At 44.6% G+C, this 12609-nt stretch overlaps 1 long non-coding RNA gene across 2 annotated transcripts; it reads left to right on the top strand.

The window, feature by feature from the left end:
• Positions 1 to 10478: 10478 nt before the first annotated feature.
• LOC121668174 lies at positions 10479 to 11949 on the top strand. Of its 2 annotated transcripts, none has more exons than XR_006017286.1 (2): positions 10479 to 10581; positions 10687 to 11949. It is a non-coding gene; the product is annotated as an uncharacterized LOC121668174 (long non-coding RNA). The 2 variants fall into 2 exon arrangements; XR_006017285.1 differs by having other exon boundaries at positions 10684 to 11949.
• Positions 11950 to 12609: the final 660 nt, after the last annotated feature.

The following is a 12609-nucleotide window of genomic DNA, read 5'->3' as shown; positions in this document are numbered from 1 at the left end:
TTCCCTTCCTGGGTTAAACTAAATTAATTTTATTGATGTCAAATTCAGCCAGCTCACCTTTACTATTTATTTTTAATAGGTTTGATGCAATACATTTTTATTACCAAGATAAGTATTGGTTAAAGCCTCTGCTTTAACTCATTTTGATTGCCTCGTGTAATTAGGAAGTATAAAAAGAGTGAGCATGAAGTACAAATAACATTTTACATTTGCATGTAGATCCTAACAAAGTGAATATGCTTTGAAAAACACCTGCCCTCGAGGTGAAGGACAGAAAATAAACAGGAAGGCACAAAAAAGGAGGATGCTCTAAAGTGCTGTGAAGTAGCATGGTATGTTCAAGGTCTGGACAGAACAGAAAGGATTCCCATGAGTCAAGTCTAACCTGCTCTGACTAATGCAACCAAGCTAAGTTTATACCATTTAAGATTATATATTCCTGATATTTTAAATTTGACGTTTTTAAAGTTATGCAGCATTTCCAAAATCTCTGACCCTATCCAAAGCTCTAAGATGTGAGTGGGCAGTCACAGAGCTACACCGAAGTAGTCAAGGGTTTATATAAACCACAGAAAGACAGCAGCAAAGTCTGGGCCCAGGGCTTTCAAATAGGCAGAAGAGATTTGCCATGACTGACCAGACAATTCATATTTGTGAGCCAACATCCCACCGGCAGCAACTGCCAGCTCCTGTTGACTCAGCTGGGACTGTAAGTGAAAGGAATGCCTGATGCAAATCTTTTCCCATATCTTCCAAAAACTAAAAATCAGATTTTCCACAGATAAAATCTCGTTTGCTGGGTAATCTTCCAAGTGACACTATAACAACATTCAACGACATTTGGATTTTATGGAATGGCTGATAAGACTAAATTACAGCTGCAAAGAAGAAAACTTCAAAACACATTCTGTGAGTAGATGCAGAATATTTTTTCAAATAAAGTATTTTTATTCCTGAAAAACTGTTTAATTCATTTTATAAAATGTGAGAAATCAGGTTTGGAAAGCACCAAGCAAGCCTATTTTTCTTCTCTCGCCTAGGGCAGGATGCATTACTCATTTACTGTACTGTACTGTGTTTTCTAGCCCTGTCTCATTTTAAACACAACTTCAAAGATATGAAGCATCCCACACTTCCCATGGGAAACTACTCCAAAATAGAACAGAGGTTTATTTCTGACATTTAATATAATCTCTTCTCCTCAGCTTCATCCCATTACACTCAATCTGTCACCTTCTAACAGAGTTTGAAAATAAGTAGACATGTTTTTTTTGAAATCTTGTTTAAGTTTTGGACACTGTCATCCATATTCTGAGAAAAACACGTTGTGCCACCCCAAGACTATGCTGACTTATTTCTCAAATGCCACCTCCAAAGCCCCACAGCCAGACTTACAGTCACCTTCCTTTCTCAAGGAACTCGGGGGAAAAATGAAATTAATAGCTTTTTTCCTACTGCTGTGGCTGGGAAAGGCTACAGAAATACAATTGCAGTCGAGACATTTCTCCATAGCCCTTCATCAATCCCAGGGAAACTCACCTATTGGACACCTCTGCTGATCCGTAACAGCAGAGGAAAAGTTCATGTCTATTTCTCACACGAAAATGGGATATCCTGATTTTTTCCAAAGGAAGCCTGATATATCAAGCATTCTTTAACATAGATTCTTTTGAGAATAGGGTTCAATCATAATAATAAAATAGTTGTTTCAATGAAGCAAAGGTGAAAGAGGTGAGATCTGCTGCATAGCAACAGCTGAGGCTCCCAGCTCCCTGACTGCTGAGTTGTTGCATATTGTACCATGTTATACAGCAAAAACTCTGCTTTCCACATCTGATGGAGAAGAAAATGGTATCACTCCCTCCAAATTGGAAGTACAAAAAGATCAGAAGGTAAAAGAATAATTACTTTGATCTTACTTTCCCTAATGGAATCTATTTCCAACTAATACATCTTTCCCACAATTAAACCAACCTGATGAGATCTATAAAAAGGTTTTCTTTGTCCAAAGCATAGGCTTTTAAATTTTGTCAGCACTACCACTGAGATCAGAAAAAGTTCAAAAGGTATGACTGTAAATTTTCTGAATCATTATGGAGTCAAAAGGAGAACTGGTACCAGATTTGGGGTGAATGGGTGGCCCACTAAACTTTTAAATAAATTTTTGCTGAAAGCCAGACTTTCACTTAAAAAAAAAAAATTAAAAAATCAAAGAAAGTGAAAATTGACAAAATTAAGACCTGTGAAACTTTCAAATGAATCTATTGTCTGAGCTTTCCATTGGATTTATCCTTCAATCCTATTTTTTTCTCCAAAAGATCAGCACAGAGCCTACCAGCAGCAGTAACTTCCTCTGACACACAAAATTACGGTGCAATCAGGAATTCTTTCAAGGGCTGCAGCCTAAGCACATATGTGGTTTCAAAGGAAACAATGCAATTCCATTACCTACAGGTACTAAACAGAGGTGTGTGTTTTTAATCTGATAGCAGGAATAAAATCTATCTTATGTGAAAGGAGATGGAAAAGGATACTGTTAAAAATATTGCTTACAAGTACTTTGACAGACCAAGCTCTCAGTGACTGTGGTGTTTGAAAGCTTGATTATACCTCTCCCTTCAGATATTCTGGAAAATCTTTGAGACCTGATTATGGGCTGTGATATATTTATCTGAACTGCACTGTACAGACACTTAGTACTGATAAAATACTGATAAAATATAAGTCATACCATGTAATGAAAACAGTATTGAAGAGGAAAGTTGCAAAATCATCAGAGACAAGCATATGCCACCTGCAAAAGACTATGGAAGTTCTTCAAAGGTAAAAACCTTTACTGACATGGGGGAAAAAAACCAACTTAATTCAATTTTATGTTCTTTAATGCTTTAAATTCAAAATTCAGAGTATAGGTTGGAAGATCAACCAAGAAAGTCTTCTCTGGTAAAATCCCTCCTGGAGTTCAACAAGCACCTAGAGATTTTCAGCAATCTATCCACAGGTATTGAAAATCAATCCATAGGGACTGAGAAACCCAGAGACAAGTCTGTTCCAGTGTCTTTGCAGCCTTTGCTGTGAAATTCATGGCCAGGCCAAAGGCCATAGAAGACCCAGTTATTGACCATCTGAAATTCACACCCTCAACTGGGAACTGCTCATTTCCCCAGAAACTGATTTCCTTAAAGTGCATGCACAGATAGCCATGGCAATGATGTTTTAAAGATAAGAATATCTCCCAAGGAGAATCAGACATGTGCCAAAAACACTGCAGAATTCCAAAGTGAGGACGTGTGTGCTGGTGCACAGAGTCAGGCTGGCTGCTCTGCAGGGTTCTGTGACAGAATCACGGAACAACTTGGGGCAGAAGGGACCTCAGGAGGTCCCACAGACCAGGCTCCAGAGCAGAGCCAGAGCAGCTGCAAGATCGGACCAGGCTGCTCAGGGCTTTGTCCAGCAAGGCCGTGAGGAACTCCAGTGATGGAGACGGCACCACCTCTGTGGGTAGGCTGCTCCAATGCATAGCTTTCCTTGTGGTGAACTATACGAGCAGTGTGAACTGCTCTTATTTCTATTTATGCCCATTCAGTCGTGCCTCCCAAGCCTCCATCTCAAACATATGGTTTTAAAGAATTCATCTCTGTCCAAAATTTACATTTGCATTTTAAAATACAATACTTCACACAGTGTACGAACGTGTACACTGAAGCATATGTCTTCAGTACAAAATAATTTCCCTCTTAATACTGCTCCCAGGTTTGTGGCTCAGCTGGTAGACTGAATTGCTGCCAGAGTTCCAGTCTAGTTGCTGCTCAGGTCACCTATTTTCTCACGAAATATCTGGATGCTGATGCCAAGAGATGAGCTAGAGTCACATGCAAAGTGCTGCAAAGGCAAGTTAAGTTATTCTGTAGCTTTCAAGTTAACAGAAACATTTTTCATTCAAAAATTGCTTCATGGAGAAGTCATTATCTAATTTTACTAATATCCCTAGGCACATGGATTGTCTTTACCCTCTTATCCTGCTTCTCTGTGTTTAACGTTGTGATATATTACCACCCTTTCTGAATTCTGACACAGATGACCCTGATGCAAATTTCACATCTCAGACTCCACTGCTGAAATTGAGATAACTGATACAAAAATGTTTGTTTCTTTTCCCACAACTAGTTAAAATTCTGTGGTTTAAGTAACTGTTATCAAGTGCAGAGACAGAGATAAGTGGACAAATACATAGAAACATCTGTATAAGACATGCATGGAATAACTTTAGAAGACAAGAGGGCAGAACTAATAGTTGTTCTCAATTTGATAACAGTCCTAAGATGCCAGCAGTGCTTTGTCTCTGCACCCAACCACATCCTTTTATTTATACTTCTGTAGCCTATAAAGAAAAGCTAATCTAAAAATCTACTTGAGAAATTTTTTTATTTTTTCAGAAGAGCTTTTAGAATACTAAACAGGCCTATACATAAAGATTTGACTTGAAGGAAAACTTCTGTTCTTTTACTAGTCCTCAGTATTTAACTTGAAACGTACATACATCTCAGTGTAATTATATGATTATAGACATCTCATGCCCATGGAATCTTCGTGCAAAAATAGTTCTAGTTTATAAATAAAGATAAGGATATGCATTGGACTGACAGCTGGCACTTCAGAGAGAAGCATTTGTGAACTAGCAGGTGATTTTCAAAAAATCTTAAGCCATGTTCAAATAAAACAGCTCTAAGTTCAGATGCTGAGCCAAATTTTATCCAATGTCTCTCTTTTCAGAAAATTCAAATACTTGCCATAAAAGCACCCTGAACATTATGTAGCTTCTTCCTTTGTCCAAGAGCAGTTCCCCAGAAATAAAAATGAAAGAACCATCTTCTCCTTAAAAATACACCAATTAGTTAAACGAACTTCCTAAAATATCCAAGACTTTATTCCTACGTCCTTCTTTGAATTTGAATAAATTCAGAAATAATACCCTTCATATATGCTTTTGCATCTTTCTTTTCCTTTCAGCAGTAGGATGCAAGTGGAGAGTCTATGCTGGTTTAGTTAAAAAACCAAAGCACAATTAAAACACACATTTTTTTATTTTAAGATCTGAATTGTCAATATGTAAAATGAACATATTTTGCTTGTAGAATTCCCATGGGTAATTTTTTGTTGTTGTTAAGAAATTGTTCTCTTGCATAATATTACAAAGGGCCAAGATTGAAACCACCAATGTAATATTTACTTGAGCACAAGTTCATGGGGGAGGGGGGAACCCTAAACAAAAATGAAACCCAAACAAGATTATTTTTCAATGATGTAGCTGAAGACAAAGTAAATAAATTAGTTTGGGGATTTACCTGTCACTAGTGGAGAAGCTTCTCACAGAAATCAAATCAGAAGACTGAAACATTAGGAGAGCAGACACGCTCTCCTTCAATTTGCTGTATTATCAATCACAATTTTCAAGTTGTTTTTCTATACTAGTTTAGACTAGTATAAGAATAAGAACGGCAACCTCTGTAATAACCATTGTGGAACACAGAATGTAGCAGGAAAATTTTATATCCTACTAATGGCAATGTCTCAGAAATGTGTTCTAGAAGCAAATACTTTCTTTTGAGCCAATTTTATAACTCATTGTGCAGTCTGTCACAGACCCCAAAGTTGTGTTTCTCCACATTGACAGTCACAAATAAAAGGCTTCCTACTAAATCAGACAGTTTCAAAAGGCAGTACAGGGTCATATTGATCTTGCAAGACAGAAATAACAGACAGACTCCCCGCCATGATATTTTGATTCAAAATTATGTAGGAAATACCAGGAACAAATAGCAATTCCCAGCATATGTAAAAAAGGGAAATATAATTACATGAATATATGAATTAAGGTAACCTTTTTTCCTAGATAAGAATAATAAACATATGCAATTTCACATACTTGCTTATCAACTAAGAACAATATTTTACTTGGGCCCAGGTACACATCAATGTGAGAATGCAATTGTGATGAGTGACATTGTATCACACTTTGAGCTGTGCTCCTAATATACTCTCCAAGAGATAAATCCATGTATTCTTTCTTTTACATGCTGTATATGTAAGAAAGCAGAGCAAGATTAAAAATCCAATAAAAGATGAAGTAATGTCTTAAAAGAATTCAAACCTATTTATTGTTTTGGAACAGTCCTTATTTTCATTCTTCAGGGCAGTTCCTCTCCATTATTTTGTTCAAGGAGTTGGATCCTAGTGACTACAAACAAGTAAGGCAGTAGATCTAACGTTACAGCACACAAAGGAGCAATGCTATTTACTATTTTACATATAAGTGAGCGTATTTCAAACTGTTACACCACAGAGCATAGATAGATCATGATGCTTAGAGATTTCTAGAAAAAGGGATCATTTTAGATCAAATCTGTACAAAGACAGATGAAGAAATACTCCCATTTTTGTACTTTCTAAGCTTTAGGATAAGAAAAATTCCAGACCTACACAGAGAGCCATCCCAAAAAGAAGACATGAGGGGAGACACATCATCCCAGCTCTGCTGTAAACCACCATCACACAAATGTTCACAACTCTGAGTAACAACACCTTTCAAGAAATACACTCCTAGTTAATAAGAGCATCCAAATCCAGATTCTCATGAGGCTTACAGCTTTACTGCTAATGCTTTATAAGACACCAATCCAAAAACCCAGTGTCAAAGACTTTCCTGAAAGACTAACAATGTGCTAATACAAAGACTTAAAAATTGAAGTCCCAGCATAAGTTCATATATCCCAAAGCAGAGAGGCATCCAAAATACCTATCATAGATGTCATACAATATAATTTGAAATTTGGAGGAGTAGGCAAATACATTTTTCAGTAGCCAGGGGACGATGAAGACTACACTGAATAGTCATGTATGTATCTTCGAGGCACAGATGGTAACACATCTTACTATTCATCAGGTAGTTTACTTAAAAATCAATCCAGAATTAATTCATGGTTAAACAATCCTAAATCCCAACACAATAAGACTTTTTTCACCCCATCTAGCTAATTAGTGTTTTAACTGCTACAGCACTTTATTCTTATCATGGCTTCAGTTTACACCAACATGTTGGTTTTGCATGGCCTGGTTTTTGGTAGCGGGGGCCATGGGGGTGGCTTCTGGATGAAGATGCTAGAACCTTCCACCATGTCCGGCAGAGCCAATGGCTGATGGCTCTGAAGATGGACCTGCTGCTGGCCAAAACTGGGCCAATGAGAGAGCTTGGTAACACCTCTGTGATGACATATTTAAGAAGAAAATCAAAGTCACACAGTTTTGCCTTCTAGTCAGAGAAGAGGAGGTGGTGAGAACATGTGAGGAAAGCAACATGGGACACCACGGTCAGTGGAGAAGGAGGGGCAGGAGGTGCTCCAGGTGCCGGAGCCGAGGTGCCTCTGCAGGCCGTGGTGCCGACCATGGTGAAGCAGCTGTGCCCCTGCAGCCCATGGGGATCCATGGGAGATGCAGTGTTCCACCTGCAACCCCTGGGGGAGATGGTGCCCGTGGCAGAGCAGGTGGATGCCTGGAGGAGGCTGTGTTCCAGTGGAACACCCGGTGGGGAGAGAGGGCCCCGCTTCCAGGTGGAGCAGCCTGTCCTTGGGGCCCTGCACCCCGTGCAAGAGACCCACGGCGCAGCAGTTTAGGGAGGGCTGTGTGCCCGCGGGAGGGACTCACGCTGCAGCAGGGGCGGGGTGGCTGCTGCTGCTGCTGCTGCTGCTGAGAGTGGACCCGCGTGGGAGAGGTTCGTGGAGAACTGTCTCCTGTGGGAGGGACCCCACAGGCTCACAGGGGAAGGAAGGACTCCTCTCCCGGAGCAGCGGAAGAAAATCTCGGTGCTGAAATGACCAAACCCCCGTGCCCTGTCTCCCTGCGCTGTCGGGGGGAAGGAGGGAGGGGCTGGGGGAAGAAAAGGGGTGTTTGAGGGTTTATTTTACTTCTCATTATCCTCCTCTGATTCTGTTAGCAATACATTCACTTTGTACTTCTAAGTTGAGCCTGTTTTGCCCTTGGAGTATTTTCTCCCAGTCCTTATCTCAACTCCTGAAGCCTTCATGAAATTTTTCTCTCCTCTGCCCAGCTGTGGCAGGGGAGGGTGAGTGAGCGACTTTCGTGGGCCCCTGACGTTTGGCCAGTGTCAAACCACGGCATCAGGCCTTGTTCTGAACTGCTCAGCCATAAATGCCATTGCAGGAAGAGCAGAAAATCCCACAGCTCCTCCTGTGGATCATTTGTCTGCACTGACTTTGTGCTGCTGCCTGAGCTGTGGGGCCTGTATTGCCTCCAGGCAGCCAGGATTGTTCCCAAATGTCATCCCCTGGCTCTAACTTGATACGGTCTTGTTCCCCCAAAGCCCATATTCAGAGCCCAGCACTGAGAATAAACTAAAAATGCAGTACCAGAGGGTTCTGTTATCCTGAGGATTTGGGGGATATTTGGCAAAAATTTATGGGGGCCCAGGTTGGACTAAGCTTTTAACACTCCCTGGATTCACGGGATCGAGGATTCCAGCATGCACCGCGCAGGTTTTTTCAGGGAAATTCCTTCATCCCCAAATCCACATGAGTTCAAAGCAAAAACCCCTGGGAGTTGAAGGCAACAGGATGTTTCTTGGGAATTTTGAAGTATTCGGTGTGTCCTAAATGTTAGGTTTGAATTAATGCAAATTTTCCAGGATTGTGTGTTCGGAGTTTCTGGTTTAGGGATGGCAAGGTCTGGATTTGGATTTGTGGGCACCAAGCACTCCTTGTGTCAGCTTTAGGTCTGGACTGGTGGGAATTGTCGGAGAAAAGAGAAGGGAATTGAAATGCACAGCTCCATTCTTGGAGAAATGATCAGCATGGGAGAAAAGAGGGTGTGGAACTGCTGGGAGCTCCTGGAGTGAGGGAATGAGCTCCTTTGTGCACCTGCCCTTGCACTCAGACTGGCAACAGCCCAGGTGTGAGCTGTGAGGACGAGGAGAGGGCAGTTCCTGATGGGGGCTGCTTTAGGAGCGGTTTCCTCAGCTCACTTTTGCATGGAGATGCTGGAGGAGAGGGGCTTATGGTGGGCTCCTGGGGGGCCTCTTATGGAACAACGATGAGAGCATCTCACAGGGCCTGGGGGAGCACCTGGATGCACTTGGATGTGGAGCATTGCTTAAAGGAGGTGCCGAGGGACAAACCTTTGTGCCAGGTAGGAGTGGGTGAGCCAGTGTGTGGATTTGCAGGGGGATCTTTCTCCTTTCCCCTTTCCCCTTTTGATTTCATCTTGCCAGTCCCTCCCAAGTGCCCTCAGAGCCTCCCCAGTGCCCCCAGGAAAAATGGGGGTTATGAGGACAAAAGGAGTTTAAATTGAGGGAAGAAACTCCTCTTCCATTATTGTCTGTGTTTGAACTGGGGGGCAGGGATCTCCCTTCAGCTGTCATTTTAAGGGTACTGATTGAAGGAAAACCTGCCTTTTCCATAGTGTTGGGGTATCAGTTGACAGGGAATCCCCGTGTTCCATTTTAAATGGAAGGGAAAAGAACGGATATTGCCATTTTATGGGTTTGAAATGAGGGTAGCCCCCCATTTTCATCATCCTAAGGTTTAAATTGAGGGGGAAGCCCTGTTGTCCCTGCTTTTTAAGGGTCTGAATTGAGGGTTCCCCTTTTTCCATCTTTTGAGAGATTTAAATTGAGGGAAAACCCTCTTTTTCTGATATATTAGGGGATTAAATTGGAGGGGAGAACCCATTTATTTGCCGCTGTATTGCTTTAAATTGAGGTAAACACCCCCTGTTGCCTCAGTTTCCGGGGTTAAATTGAAGGAAACTCCAGCTCTTCCAGCATTTGAAGGGTTTAAATCGGGGTGTGCCGCTGCATTTGAGGGCGTTTCTGCCCGTGCCCCGGCACCAAACCTCTTGCGCGGGAGCACTCCTGGCCCCTGGGGAATTTCGGGGGTGGAATGGGAATTTGGGGGCTGGCTGCCGACAGGGACTGCCAGAGCCGAGCCGTGCGGAGCCGAGGCGAGCGCTGCCGGGCCGGCGGGCGGGAGCAGCGCCGGGCACGGGGCAGCGCCGGTCCCCGCCGCTCTGCCCGGTCCGTGCGCGGGGCTCGGGCGCCGCCGGGCCCCCGGAGGAGCCGCTTCCCCGCCGGGACCGCGCTCCGCCCGGTGCCGGGTGCGCGGGGCTGCCCCCGGGCGCCGAGTGCCGCCGGTCCCGTGGCTCCCGTGGCCTTCCCGGTCCCCCCGCGCCGTGGAACGGCGCCAGCCTGGAGCGAGTCCCGGCAAGCGGCGCTGGGGGACACGTGTGGCTTGTGAGCTTCAGAGTTTGCTTGCAAAAGTCACTGAAAGGAAGAATGGAAAAAAACCCAACCGCGACACCCCAAGCTTTTTTCTGTGGGCTTTGTTGGTATGCTCCTTAACTGAGCCACACGCTTTTCCCGGTTTTCTCATGCTCCTCTTGCTCAATCTCAAAGTCAGTGTAGGATTTCCAAAGAACCTGCAACAGAGAAGCCTCTCATCATGTTCATTCCCAGCACACTGTGACACCGGGAGGGGAAGAGAACGGATAAAGGTGAAATTTCCCTGAGAAAAGGTTCGGAGATCAGGGTGTTCACTGGCGGCACGGGCTGGGATTAGGGCTGAGCAGCACCAAACCAGGTGCACATCATCCATCAGCTTTCACCTCCTGTTTTAGCAGGGGGTTTATGGCCCTGCCAAGAGACAGATGCTAATTAAGGAGTCCCAGGCGGAGCCGTGACAGTAAGTGGTTCTGTTCGAGCTGGCGGTCTACTGACACGTTCATCAGCCACACTCTCTAGTAAGTCCTGGGGTTTGTTCCTGTTTTTCTTTCAGCCTTCTATCCAACTTTCCAGTCCGTCTCTCTGTCCAGTGTGTCTTTTGTGTTCCTTTCTTGTCCGGAGTGCTCCCCATCCCATTCCCTTTCAGTGCGGTACTCTCTCTTGTTTTTGTTTTCTTTTAAGAAATAAATCCTCAATATTTATTTAATAAATATTGGTCAGTCCCTCTTCCTGTTCTCTATCCTATTTTTTTTCTCTCTGTCTCACTCCCTGCCCGCATCTTTATCTTTCCTTCTTTCTTCCTCTCCTTTTTCCTTTGCCCTGCACCGTGGCTGTATTTTTTTGTCCCTCTCACTGTCCTTTTTGCCTGTACCTGTCTGCATCTGCTGCTCAGTCCTTCTCCCTCATTGCATCCTTCTCTTGATAACCCTCTGTCCTGCTGCCCATCCCTCTCTTTCTCCATCCCTCTGCTACACCTTGCCCGTCTTCCCCCCACACCCACGTGCCGTGGTCATTTCCTTTCTCTGTCCTTGTTTCCCTCTTTGTCTCGGTATCCCTCTGTCCTTCCTGTGTGTTTACCATTCTTTTTCTCTGTCCTTTGCCGTGCCTCATTCATGTTCCTTTTTATTCTCTGTTGCTCTGTCCTGCTCCCTGTGCCATTGTTTCTCACTGGATCCTCCTGTCCCGTTTCCTGTCCCTATTCTTTTTTAATCCCTCTCTGTCGTGCTGCCCATGCCCGATGTTTTTTTCTCAATTCCATCCTGCACCCTGTTCTTCCTTTTCTTCCTGTGTCCCCTCTGCTCCCACTCCCTCTTTCTGCCTCTCCTCGTCTTTCCCTGGTGCTCCCACCCCACCGCTCGATGGCTCCGTGAGCGCAGATCGGGATCCCGGCGCTCCAGCCTCCCAGGGGCAGCAGCAGCGCCGTAGGGAAGGAATGAGACAACTCCTGCCACTGCCCCGAGCGCAGGAACGGAGCGGAGCCTGAGCGGGAGCCGCGGCACCATCGTGGGACACGCGGCCAGCAGCCCGCGACACCGGAGCTGGGGAGGAACTTTAGCCCTTCTGGGGGCTGTCCCCCTTTATTGTGCCAGCAGAGCCCCTTTTGGGGGGGGATGTACACATGTAAATGGCTTTATTAAAGCGACGCGCTGCTGTCCAGGGCAGTTTGACTCGCTTTGTCCCGTCTTTGGGGGTGAGGGAAAAAAGGCTGGGGGATGGGGTGGAGGCTCAGGGGCTCTGATGTCATTTGGGGCACCCCAATGTCCTGGGAGAGCCACGATGCGGTGGAGGAGCAGGTGAGTGGGGAATGACGGGGGCCATCCTGGGTGCCTTCCCCCAGAGGAGCCCAAAAATGCCAGAAAACTCACAGGGAGGGGGTGTATGTAGGATACTAAAACCTGTCAGGGTTTTCATTTTTACATATATTGACAAATAACACTAATTTATATCTAAATTCATTTCAAAATACACCCTCTATCTACTATCTTCTGTACCTGAATATAAGAAACCCGGAATAGAGATCTGTAGGTTTTGAAAATAATGACATAGCGCTTCTATATAGGGATGAAGCAATCAAGTGCCTGAAAACACAAGAAAAGGTGATCGGCGTGAAGGAAATAAAAAGCGCTCTAAGCAGACTTTTCTCTCGGTTCTCTCGCTGCCTCGAACCGTGTCCCAGGGGCCAGTGTCCTCCGAACCAGTGTCCTCTGCGGCGGCGCTGCCACCTGGGGACAGAGAGCGCCACTGCCGCCCCCGACACAGCGCCCCGGCCCTCCCTGCAGTCCCGTGCCGGGGGACACGAGACAGCGGCGGCCTCCGTGACG

This window comes from Corvus kubaryi, unplaced genomic scaffold (assembly GCF_017639235.1).
Source record: "Corvus kubaryi isolate FWS band 111438036 unplaced genomic scaffold, C.kubaryi_AGA036_p1.0 37384, whole genome shotgun sequence".
In the NCBI taxonomy this organism is placed as follows: domain Eukaryota; kingdom Metazoa; phylum Chordata; class Aves; order Passeriformes; family Corvidae; genus Corvus; species Corvus kubaryi.
The sequence above is the reverse complement of the archived record's forward strand: the minus strand, read 5'-3'. Positions and strand labels throughout refer to the sequence as shown.